Raw genomic sequence first — 11,187 nt, forward strand, 5'->3', positions numbered from 1 at the left:
CGGGTGGAGAGCCCGAGGAGCATGGTTTGGGATATCATCTTCCAGAAGGACGTCCAGCAGCTGGTGCTACCATGGCTAGGCCCAGTCAGGGTCGTGATGAGGCAGGCTCTTCTAGAGCTCAAGAAGGTGCTGGGATGGCTGATGCCCAGTATAGGAGGCTGTCGAGGAGGATGGATGTGATGTATGAGTCGCAGAGTAGGTTCGCTCAGGAGCTGACATCCAGTGCCCCGTTTTTAGTGAGGACTCTGCTATCCTCCTCCTGACACTCCACCCTCTGAGGGTGATGATGATGATTTCTCCGAGTAGGTATACCCTGTGTTCCTTTCTACTACCTTCACTGGGGACAGTGAAGATTTTAAGTTTGGGGGTGGTAGTTAAGGAATATTTGTGTGTGTGTGTCATGTAGTTGTATATTCATGATAGTTTAGTTCATATAATTGCATATTTTTGCCATATATAATTTTTTTTATTTTATTTTATAGCTTTATCATGTCATTTAGCTCATGCATATACCATGATCCCTTTTGCGTTGCTTTACCGATTGATTTGTGATTTTGATGCAAGTGTAGTGATAGCGTTAGAGTGGTGATTGAGTCTTGTAGGTTGACATGCATGCTAGAAACACTTATAATTTCACTAAGTCTTAGGGTATGTTTAAGGACTAGATGATGGTCATAGTTTGATGGTTATTGAGGTTAATCTATTGATTATGCTTAGAATTTATGATAGGCTCTTAATGATAAAAGGCATGAAAAGAAAAAAATTGGAGTAAAAATTGGAATTCATTGCTAATTGTGGCTAGGCGTCAAATGGCTAGTAGCCGGTTCGTATTTGTATGCGAGTAGTCTAGGGTTGAGCAAGATGGAGCGAAACGCACTTGCTCAGAAATTTGAAAAATAAAAAAAAACAAAGAAAAAAAAGTAAAGAGTTAATGCATAATTGATCACGAGTGGGCTCTTTGGTATTCGAGTTATTAAGTTCTTAGGGGACTTTGTGCCTAGCGACTTAAGGCTTTTATAGTCTGGGATCCGCTAACCTAACGCTCGCTAAATGAATGCCATTGCATAAGTCTTTTGTGGACCTCACTCATTGCACGGACAAATAAGCATTTGTTGTTGTGTTGAATAAAAGCATGATTCCGTAATAAGCTCCAGTGATCTTAAAGTGTTATAAGTCATTTTATGCCTTGAATTTATTCTTCGTATAATCATGTGATTGCCTTGAGGAAAATCGAGTTATGATAATTGATCTAGTTTCGAAGCATATTTGTTAAGCATTCGCACATACCACGTTTCTAGTTTTATGTTAGTCTGCATGATTTGATTGATCTTTATTCGCCTAATTGCATTTGTTGAGATGATTTGAGTTGGTTGGTTTAGTCATTGTGAGGGGGATCGCTGCATTTCATGTAGATTGCATTCATGCATGTTTTTGTTTTACTTTTGAGTCTGTGACGCTTGAGGATAAGCATCGATTTAAGTTTGGGGGTGTGATAAGTGGCATTTTATACCACTTAGAACGTTTTATAATGGCTTGAATTGATGTCTTGAAATCAGGTTATTTGTGTATTTGATGTGTTTTTCTAGTGTTTGTGCATTTCAGGGTATAACTTGCGTTTGTGGGGAGATTTCATTAGGATTAAGCCTAGGGGAGTGCTCGGCATTGGATGTGGGAAGTTAGGAGCAGAATGCAGCAGAAATCGGGAGCAGAATAAGGAATTTTCCAGTAACCTGTTGGGCGCCCGCTCAGGAAAGCTGGGCGGCCGCTCAGGATGCTGGGCGGCCGCTCAGGATTGCTGGGCGGCCGCTCAGGGGCGAGAAATTTAATACTGATTTTTTATAATCCTTATTTTGTTGGACTTCTGCGATGACTGGTTCTTGTGGGCTTCTATATAAGTAGTTTTCAGAGACGCTCCACAGTGTGTGGGCTAATCGTGATCATGGGATCGTAACAGATTTACTATGGAATTCTTTAGTTAGTTGTTTAATACCTTAGTGTGTGATGATTGTATGATATCTAGCATAGGTTGTGCTTATTCGTCTTATGTGCGTCGCGAACATGTAAGATAGGTTGTTAATATCTTGTGAAGCGACGGTGGATCTTGAGGTTTAGAACTTGCCATGCTAGCATAGGTTCATGTGTGTGTATGCATGATTAGTGAGTATTTCTAACCGTTTTACTTGCCATGTGTAATCATAAAGAATAACTTGTGCTTAAATCGTTATGTTGTCAAATTCTGTAGACATATAGGGTCTCAATATAATTGATGCCTATTCAACTTCTATCTTAATTGTGGATGTTTGGTAGAATGGTTTTGGTACAACGAAAGTTGGCTTTTCTCAGTTTCGTGTGTTCGATTAATATCATCATCATTACATGCTAAGGGTAATAACAATAACTATTGAAGGAAGTAGTAATGAAGTTATGATCTCATGTGTGTTTAATATTGTTAATTCAAGTGTCAATTAAGTGTTTAATTCTCATAGTTAATTATAGTTATTAATTAGTTAATCAAATCTAAGTGTTATTGTCTTGACATTGAGAAGTAATTATACATTGGTGAGTAAGTGTTAATTGAACATAATTAGTCTGAGTCTCTGTGGGAACGAACTAGAAATTATTCTATATTACTTGCGAACGCGTATACTTGCGTGAATTATTAGCGCGTGTTTTGTGCCTAACACTATTTCTACTTCAAGTGAAAAACAGATCAACAGATGGTGCTGCCAGTTACTTAAAATCTGATTTTGAAAGGCAGAAGAAACTTTACTCTGTAAAGTCTGACAGACCATACTATCCTAAATACAGAGCTCACAATGGTGATATATTTGAGATGAAGCCTAATACCTCCAAAATCATCACTACATTTCTTGGTATTAAAGGACTTGAATTCAATCTAGAGTCTGATAAAGCCTATGTCATCAGACTGGATCAGGATATAAGGAAAGCAAAAATAAATGATCTCAGGGCTGCTATCTTTCAGACAGGTGAAGATACAGTTGAACTTAAAGATGCAAAAAAGAGGATGCAGAATGAACTTGAATATGCTAAGAGAAGTCTGTTGAAGAACTATCTCAGAACAACTCCTGATATTAAAGAGATTACACACTGAAGCCAAGTCAAGGATTACTGCTGATAAATGTTGAAGTATATACAGGCTAAAGCTGATATCAGACTTTAAGGATGGTAAAAGCTACAAGGACTGTGAGTTGTAGTTACTTAGTCAAATTCTCATATGCAATTGTACTTAATGTTTTTGACATCATCAAATATCTATTAAACTTGTATATTATGCTAATTTACAAGTTGGGGGAGATTGTTAGATATTGTGATGTCATGTCTAATAATGATTTGTGTTTAGTTTTCAGATCTTAGCTAACAAGACAAATCAGGACTTAACTGGAAATCAGTACTTATACTGAAGTCAGAGCTTAAGATATCAGAACTTAAGTTATAAGAACTTAAGATATCAGAATATATTTATCAGGAGATAATATGAGGACTTAAGAAGACGTTCAGATAAGGAAGGCGGCTGATTTAAAGGAAAGAAGATCAAGACTAAAATAAGAAGAGATATGCATGGAGAAGAATTCTATGAAGAATAGAATACTTGGAAGAAAAGATAACTAGTTGATATATTTTAGGATGCAGACTTATGTTCGATATCAATTAGAAGTTTATCTTGTAATTGTGTGTCTATATAAACACATCATAGGGTTTACACTATAAGTGTTATCTTAATCGAGAATATTATTCATTGTAACTATAGCAGCTCTCGTGATATTTGTTCATCACTGAGAGAGAACGGTTCCATTGTAGTACTGTTTTATTAATAAGATTATTCTATGGTTCATACTTGTGTTCTTAATTCGATTTGATTGTAGTATACACTGTATTTAACCCCCTTCTACAGTGTGTGTGACCTAACATAGGTGTATGACCAGGAAGAGTTATTTAGCTCCATATGTATGAAATGGAAATGTGATTCAGGTTACGTGAGTAACTGATAGATTTGATGTCGGTAAGAGACCGTTGAGTTGTGATTAAAGTGATGTAACCTGAGAAATTATAAGAGAGATATTTAGAAATTATCATGGTCTGTTCCTTAGCATGATTCTGAGGACAGAATCCTTTTAAGGGGGAAGGATGTAACGTCCGAGAAATATTATGTTATAATTTTTATCAATAAATATTTATTATGTGATTTTTAGGTGAATTTTGGTGAATTATTTGATGATTGATATTAATATTTGGATGTTTATTTCTGATAAAATTTAGATATTTTAATCTTTAATTATCCAGAATAAAATATAGATAATTTTGGTATTTTTCTGGGAATTTTTGAATTGTTATGTGAATTTATAAGAATTTATAGAATTAATAATGATTATTTTTACATAATTATAAAATTTCTTTTTAGAATCAGAAATCGTTCCACTTCGACCGTTTTTGCGTTTTTACAACCCGAAACTCTTCTGGAAACTCCTTCCTAACCTAATCTAATAATTCTGAACACTTTTCATGTTTTGACTTTTTCGATCTGGGGTACGGTTTGATCCGTATGAGTCCTAGCGTGAAATTTTCGATACGCAAATCATTTTATAGTCCGATAAAAATCCGTATTCTCAAAAGGTGAGATATTATTACCTTATTTTTGTATAAAGTATTTTATAGGAAGCTCTGTTTTGATAATTATCCAAAATTGGTATTAAAATCGTATCGTCTTATTAAATACTTAGGAGCTAAATAATCTATTTCGGATCCGATATGTAAATGAAAGTATCGAATTATTAAATAAAATGTGTGATAGTTCTATCAGCTATGTGTTGCTATATTATTTGTGTTTGATTGGTTGAGTGTGAAGATTAATTGTATAATTAATTATCGAGCTGTATAAATTTATTTTGTTTTTAAAATGATTTTATTGAATATTTATTTTCATAAATGCTAAAATTATTTCTAAAATTAATTTTGTTGCTTTATAATTTTATTTATTATTTTTAATAGTTTATAAAATTAAGAAATTAATATTTTATTGATTATTTATTTTTTAATGATTTTCTGATTTCATTTAATTGTAAAATGAGTATTTAATTCTAAAATTCTTCAAAAAAATTATGAAATCCATATTTCATTAAGTTTGGAATATTTCGAGACTTTTAAAATTATTCCAGTAATTTTATGGCTTTTATTCACTCGCGCGTTTATTCGTTAATTTGTTAAAATACGGATATGACGTAAATTCCAAAAATGATTCAAAAATTATCAAACATTTATTTCGCTAACTTTTGAATATTCCGAGAATTGTGTTATGTAATATATAAATTCTTGACAAAATATTGCACGTAACTGCTTCATTAATTTACAAGAACACGAATCAGATTATCCAAAAAGAAGAGATAAATCAGTATCAATCAAAGCAAATTAACTAGCAGGGGGATAATTACAGATTCTCTCTCATAAAACCCTCTCCTCTCTTTCCCGGCATATAACCACCGCCTACATCTCTGTTCAATTTTTATTATTACAAACTCGATTTCGAGTTTGTTTTTGGTGAGGTTCTTTGCTGTGATGTGTAGGTATATATCTATTTATGGTGCGTGTGCCTTGTTCCTTCCTCTCTCACCGCCGCCCCTCTCCGGCGAGGTGGTGGTGGCGCGTGAGGGAAGGGTTTTTCTTCGTGGGTTGTTCTGTGATGTTTCTGTTTGCGTATATATATATATATATATATATATGTGTGTGTGTGTGTGTGTGTGTGTGTGTGCGCGCGTAGGGTGTGATGTGTCAGATGTTCTCTCCGGTGCTCTGTTCTTTTGTTTGTTTTCGGGCGAGTTGCCACCAATCGGCTTGGTGGCTCCTGGATATGCATATATACTTACGTATGTATATGTGTGGGGTTCAATCGGGTGTTAATTGTATTATGTTTTGCTTGTTAATTGACTACCTGTTGCCGCCACCCCTCACCGTTTCCGGTGAGGAGGGTGGCGCGTGGCTACGACTTGCTGCGGTGTTTGGTTGATTTAATTCAGTGGTTTTACTAATGATTGTTTTTATTATTTTTGTTGTTTCTGCAGGAATTGAACTGAATAAATTCGTGAAAGTATAAATATAATTCGGGCCGAAATTGTTAAATAATCGGTGAAATTATTTGGAAACCCGAATTATATCGGGCACCAATAAATTCTACCGCCGTTGGTGATGAGCCTCGGCGAGCCGACGGTGGACAATGATGATGTTAATCTGAGTCCTAAATTATAAATAAATAAATAAAATTAGTTTGTAAAATAAATTTTGAAACAAAAACAAATAATAATAATTAATAAGTGAATTTGTATAGGTGGTTGGGATTGGTGAATTGGATTATGAATTGCATTGTGTTGCGATTGTTGTTGTGATTGACGTCGAACTGATTCGACGGGTAGGCCGATAAACAGAGGAAACGCTGCCCGATTTTCGGGAAATAAATTCAAAAAATACGGAAATGTAACCTATAATTATCGGAGACGTCGAATAATTATATATAATTATATTATATGAACTTAAGTGCGATTGAGACAAAATAATTTATAAATAATTGATTACCTGTTTTTTAAAACGACGAGTATACGTATTTTCCGAAAATAAATACCGAACCGAGTTTTTAAGATGTAAACCCTAATTGTTATATGTATTTTAATAATACATATAAATATAAGTTGGGTTATGAAATCGCATGGGTAGAAGTGATATTGGTATTAAGTTGATTTTAAGCGATTATCTGAATTAGGGTATTTCAACCCAGTAGGTCCTATACGGAAAACCCGAGTATCGACATCGGACTAGGAATGATCTAGTGATTAGACGTCGAGAACAATGAAGTTCCAATTGAAGGGCCTGAGTGTTGGGATCGTATCCAAAATGGGATAGTAGTTTGACGGTAAAGCCGAACGTTCAAATCGAACCAAAGTCAACCAGTAATAGCGGTTAAAGCTTATTGAGGCAAGTATTCCTAAACTTTCTTTTAAAATACTGCAATTATTTCTTCGTTCCTATTCTAAGTTCAGAATAGTTAAACGCTTTACATTTCGCTGTAATTACTCTTATTATAAATATTCCTTTCATTATTATTCCTGTAATTCGATTGCTCTCTTGAGCAAATACCCATTCTTTCGGGTTATTTGCGAACCCTGAATTGGGATGTTTTTAATTTCAAAATGATTTGACATCAAAACACTCTATGGGCTGGATGGTTATTGTGAGGACCAGTGATGAGCTGGATCCTATGGGCCGGGAATGGACCGGACCCTCGGGCAATAGAGCCTAGGTACCTGAATGATTTTATATGGTTGGGTATAGATCTACACTGTATCCTGACTGATCAGCAGGGTATAAGTGTGAGCTAGTGTCCAGTCTAATTTGTTGTTGATCGCCATTAATAGTATTCTCTCTCGAAAGGTTTTATGATTCCAAAACCGGACAAAACCCTGATTCTGGAGAAGAATTTGGGAATCGCTTGTCACTTTTGGATTTATAGTTGAAGGCTGGTGATAGCCAACGTTTATTCGCTCAGCTCACTCAAATAAATAGAATTGTTTAAAATTGTTTAAAGATTTTGTCCGGAAATGTTCCTTTGATACTAATGCTTGAAATTCAAATTATATACTTGCTGGGCATTTTTTGCTCACTCTTGCTTTGTAAATTCTTATTTCTGCCAAAAATAGATAAGGATAAAAGTGAATAGCTTTGATAGATAGCAGAAGTTAGAGAAATCTCCGCTGCAAGAGGTTGAAAAAGTTAGAAGAATATGACAAGAGCATTAGAACAAAGGTATTTTCACTTGTATTCTAGTTATTGTAAGTTGTAGAAGGTTAGATTCTTATTTCATACCATAACCTGTAAACGATCCGGATTCAAGGGGTTAATTGAATATTATTTTATTTTATGTAAAGATTGTTTCGTGACACCAAATCTTGACCCCGGATTTAGGTTGTTACAAGTTGGTATCAGAGCTATATGTTATTGGTCACTGAAAAAAGAATAGGTGAGAGTAAGATAGGAGTAGTAGGCCGTACAGGAAAGGAAAGACCCTAGACATATGTTAGGGCGAAAACACGCGCTAATATTCACGCAAGTATACGCGTTCGCAAGTAATATAGAATACTTTCTAGTTCGTTCCCTCAGAGACTCAGACTAAATTATTGTCTAATTAAACTCACTCACCAATGTATGATTACTTCTCAATGTTAAGACACTAACACTTAAAATTGTTGATTAAATATTAACTATAATTAACTACTTAATTAATCACTTAACTAACACTTCAATTTATCAATAATAAAACACTCATGAGATCACAACTTCATTATTACTTCCTTCTATAGCCATTGTTATTACCTTTAGCATGTGACAGTGATGATATTAATCGAATAACACGAAACTGATAAAAGCCAACTTTCATTGTACTAATACCATTCTACCAAGCATCCACAATTAAGATAGAAGTTGAATAGTCATCAATTATGTTGAGTTCCCATATGTCTACAGAAATTGACAACACAACGATTTAAGCACAAGTTATTCCTTTTGATTACATAGGGCAAATAAAACTGTTAGAGTTACCCACTAATCATGCACAACGTACATGAACCTATGCTAGCATGGCAAGTTCTAAATCTCAAGATTCACCGTCGCTTCACAAGAGATTAACACCCTATCTTATATGTTCGCGACGCACATAAGACGAATACGCACAACCATTACTAGATATCATACAATCATCACACACTAAAGTATTAAACAATTAACTAAAGAATTCCATAATAAATCCGTTGCAACCCCATGATCACGATTAGCCCATAATAGCATTTATCGTCATCATGGGTTCATATGAAATCATGATAAACAAACACAAGAAAATAATAACTAAACTAATTATATTAAAACAGAGTACGTCACAAGAGTAAATAAGTTCAAAGCAAGGAAACTAGCATCCAACGCTACAACGAAACAAGAATCACAAGAATATATGCTTCCTCTTCGTTGCGGTGTGCTAAATCGGTCTTCTTCCTTATCTCCTTCGCTCCTCGCGAAAAAAAACAATCTTCTTCAAAATCACCCTCGTGAAAACGTCTCAAATCTACTTATATAATAGTCCCATAAAACTCAGATTACATAGAAGTGGAAACCAAACAGAAGTAGAAGTCCTAAAATAATTTATCTTTTTTTCCCGACCCTGCGCGGCCGCTCAGCATAGCTGAGCGGGCGCTCAGCTTGCTGCGCGGCCGCTCAGCAATGCTGAGCGGGCGCTCAGACCTCTACTGGAAAAATTCTTATTTCGCTCCGTTTCTTCGCCATAATCTGCCCGTTTCTTTCCTCTCGCAATGGTAAACACATGCCAAGGCTTATTCTTGATGATTCCCCCGAAATGCAACTAAAACCCTGAAATGCATAAACACTAGAAAAACGCATCAAATACACAAAATACTTGATTTCAAGACACCAATTTAAGCCATTTTAAGACGTTCTAAGTGGTATAAAATGCCACTTATCACACCCCCAAACTTAAATCGATGCTTGTCCTCAAGCGTCACAGACTTAAATAAAAACATGCATGAATGCAATCTATATGAAAATGCAGTGATCCCCCTTACTACAATTAACCAACTAAATTGTCACATCTCAACGAATGCAGTTAGACAACTAAAGATCTACAAACTCATGCAAACGGACATACATCCAGAAACGTGGTGTGTGCAAATGCTTAACAGATATGCTTCGGAACTAAACCAATTACTATGACTAGACTATCCTCAAGGCAATCCTACGATTATACAAAGAATAAAAAATTCCAGGCATAAAGTGATATACAACACTACAAGAACTCTGGAGCTTACTACGGAATCGTGCTTTTTATTTACAACTCAAATGCTTATTTGACCGTGCAATGAGTGAGGTCCACAAAAGACTTATACAATGGTATCCATGTAACGAGCGTTAGGTTAGCGGATCCCAGACTCTAAAAGCCTTAGGTCACTAGGCACAAAGTCCCCTAAGAACTTAATAACTCGAATACCAAAGAGCCCACTCTTGATCAATTATGCAAATTTTTTTTTTTTTAACTTCTGAGCAAGTGCGTTTCGCTCCATCTTGCTCAACCCTAGACTACTCGCAACATATGCGAGCTGGCTACTAGTCATTTGACGCCTAGCCACAACTAGCAACAACTTCCATATTTTTTTTCTCCAAAATTTTTTTCTTTTTCATGCCTTTATCACTAAGAACCTGTAATCGAATTCTAAGCATAATAAGCAGATTGACCTTGAAAACAACCAAATCATAACAACAATCTAGCCCTTACGCATTCTCTAAGACTTAGTGGACTTACAATTGTTTCTAGCATGCATATCAACCTACACAACTTTATATCACTTTAATGCTATCACTACACTCGCATCAATATCACAATTCAGTCGATAAATCATTGCAAAAGGGATCACGGTAAATGCATGAGCTACATGACATTCATAACAAAAAACTATATGGCATAAATTATGTAACTATATGAACTAAACTATCATGACTATGCAACTAAATGACACACACACAATATTCCTTAACTACCACCCCCAAACTAAAAATCTTCACTGTCCTCAGTGAAAGTAGTAGAAAGGAACACAGGGTATACCTACTCGGAGTCATCATCATCATCACCCTCAGTGGGTGGAGTATCAGGCGGCGGGTATGCAGAGTCCTCACCAAAAACTGGCCACTGGATATCAGCTCCAAGGCCTCGAAAAGCAGTCCCTAACGCAAGGGTGTGCTCCTGAGCAAACCTGCTCTGCGTCTCATACATGGCATCCATCCGCCGTGAAAGCCTCATATACTGGGCATCAACCATCCCAGCACCCTCCTGAGCTCTCGAAGAACCAGCCTCATCACGCCCTGGCCTAGCCATAGTATCACCTCGTGCTGGACGCCCTCCTGGAAGACGATAACCCAGCCCATGCTCCTCAGGCTCACCACCGGTCCACTCATGCATCCCATTCAGAGTGCCAGAATCAATCGGAGCTGCTGGCAACTGCAACTGCTCATGAGCCGGCCAGTTCACTCCCACTGCTCGGCATAGCTTCGTAACCGTAGATGCATAAGGGATGTTCATATGCTTCGCTCCCCTCAAAAACTTCAGAATTCCTTGTAGATAAACTCACC

Source organism: Apium graveolens, chromosome 8 (genome assembly GCF_009905375.1).
Source record: "Apium graveolens cultivar Ventura chromosome 8, ASM990537v1, whole genome shotgun sequence".
Taxonomy (NCBI): domain Eukaryota; kingdom Viridiplantae; phylum Streptophyta; class Magnoliopsida; order Apiales; family Apiaceae; genus Apium; species Apium graveolens.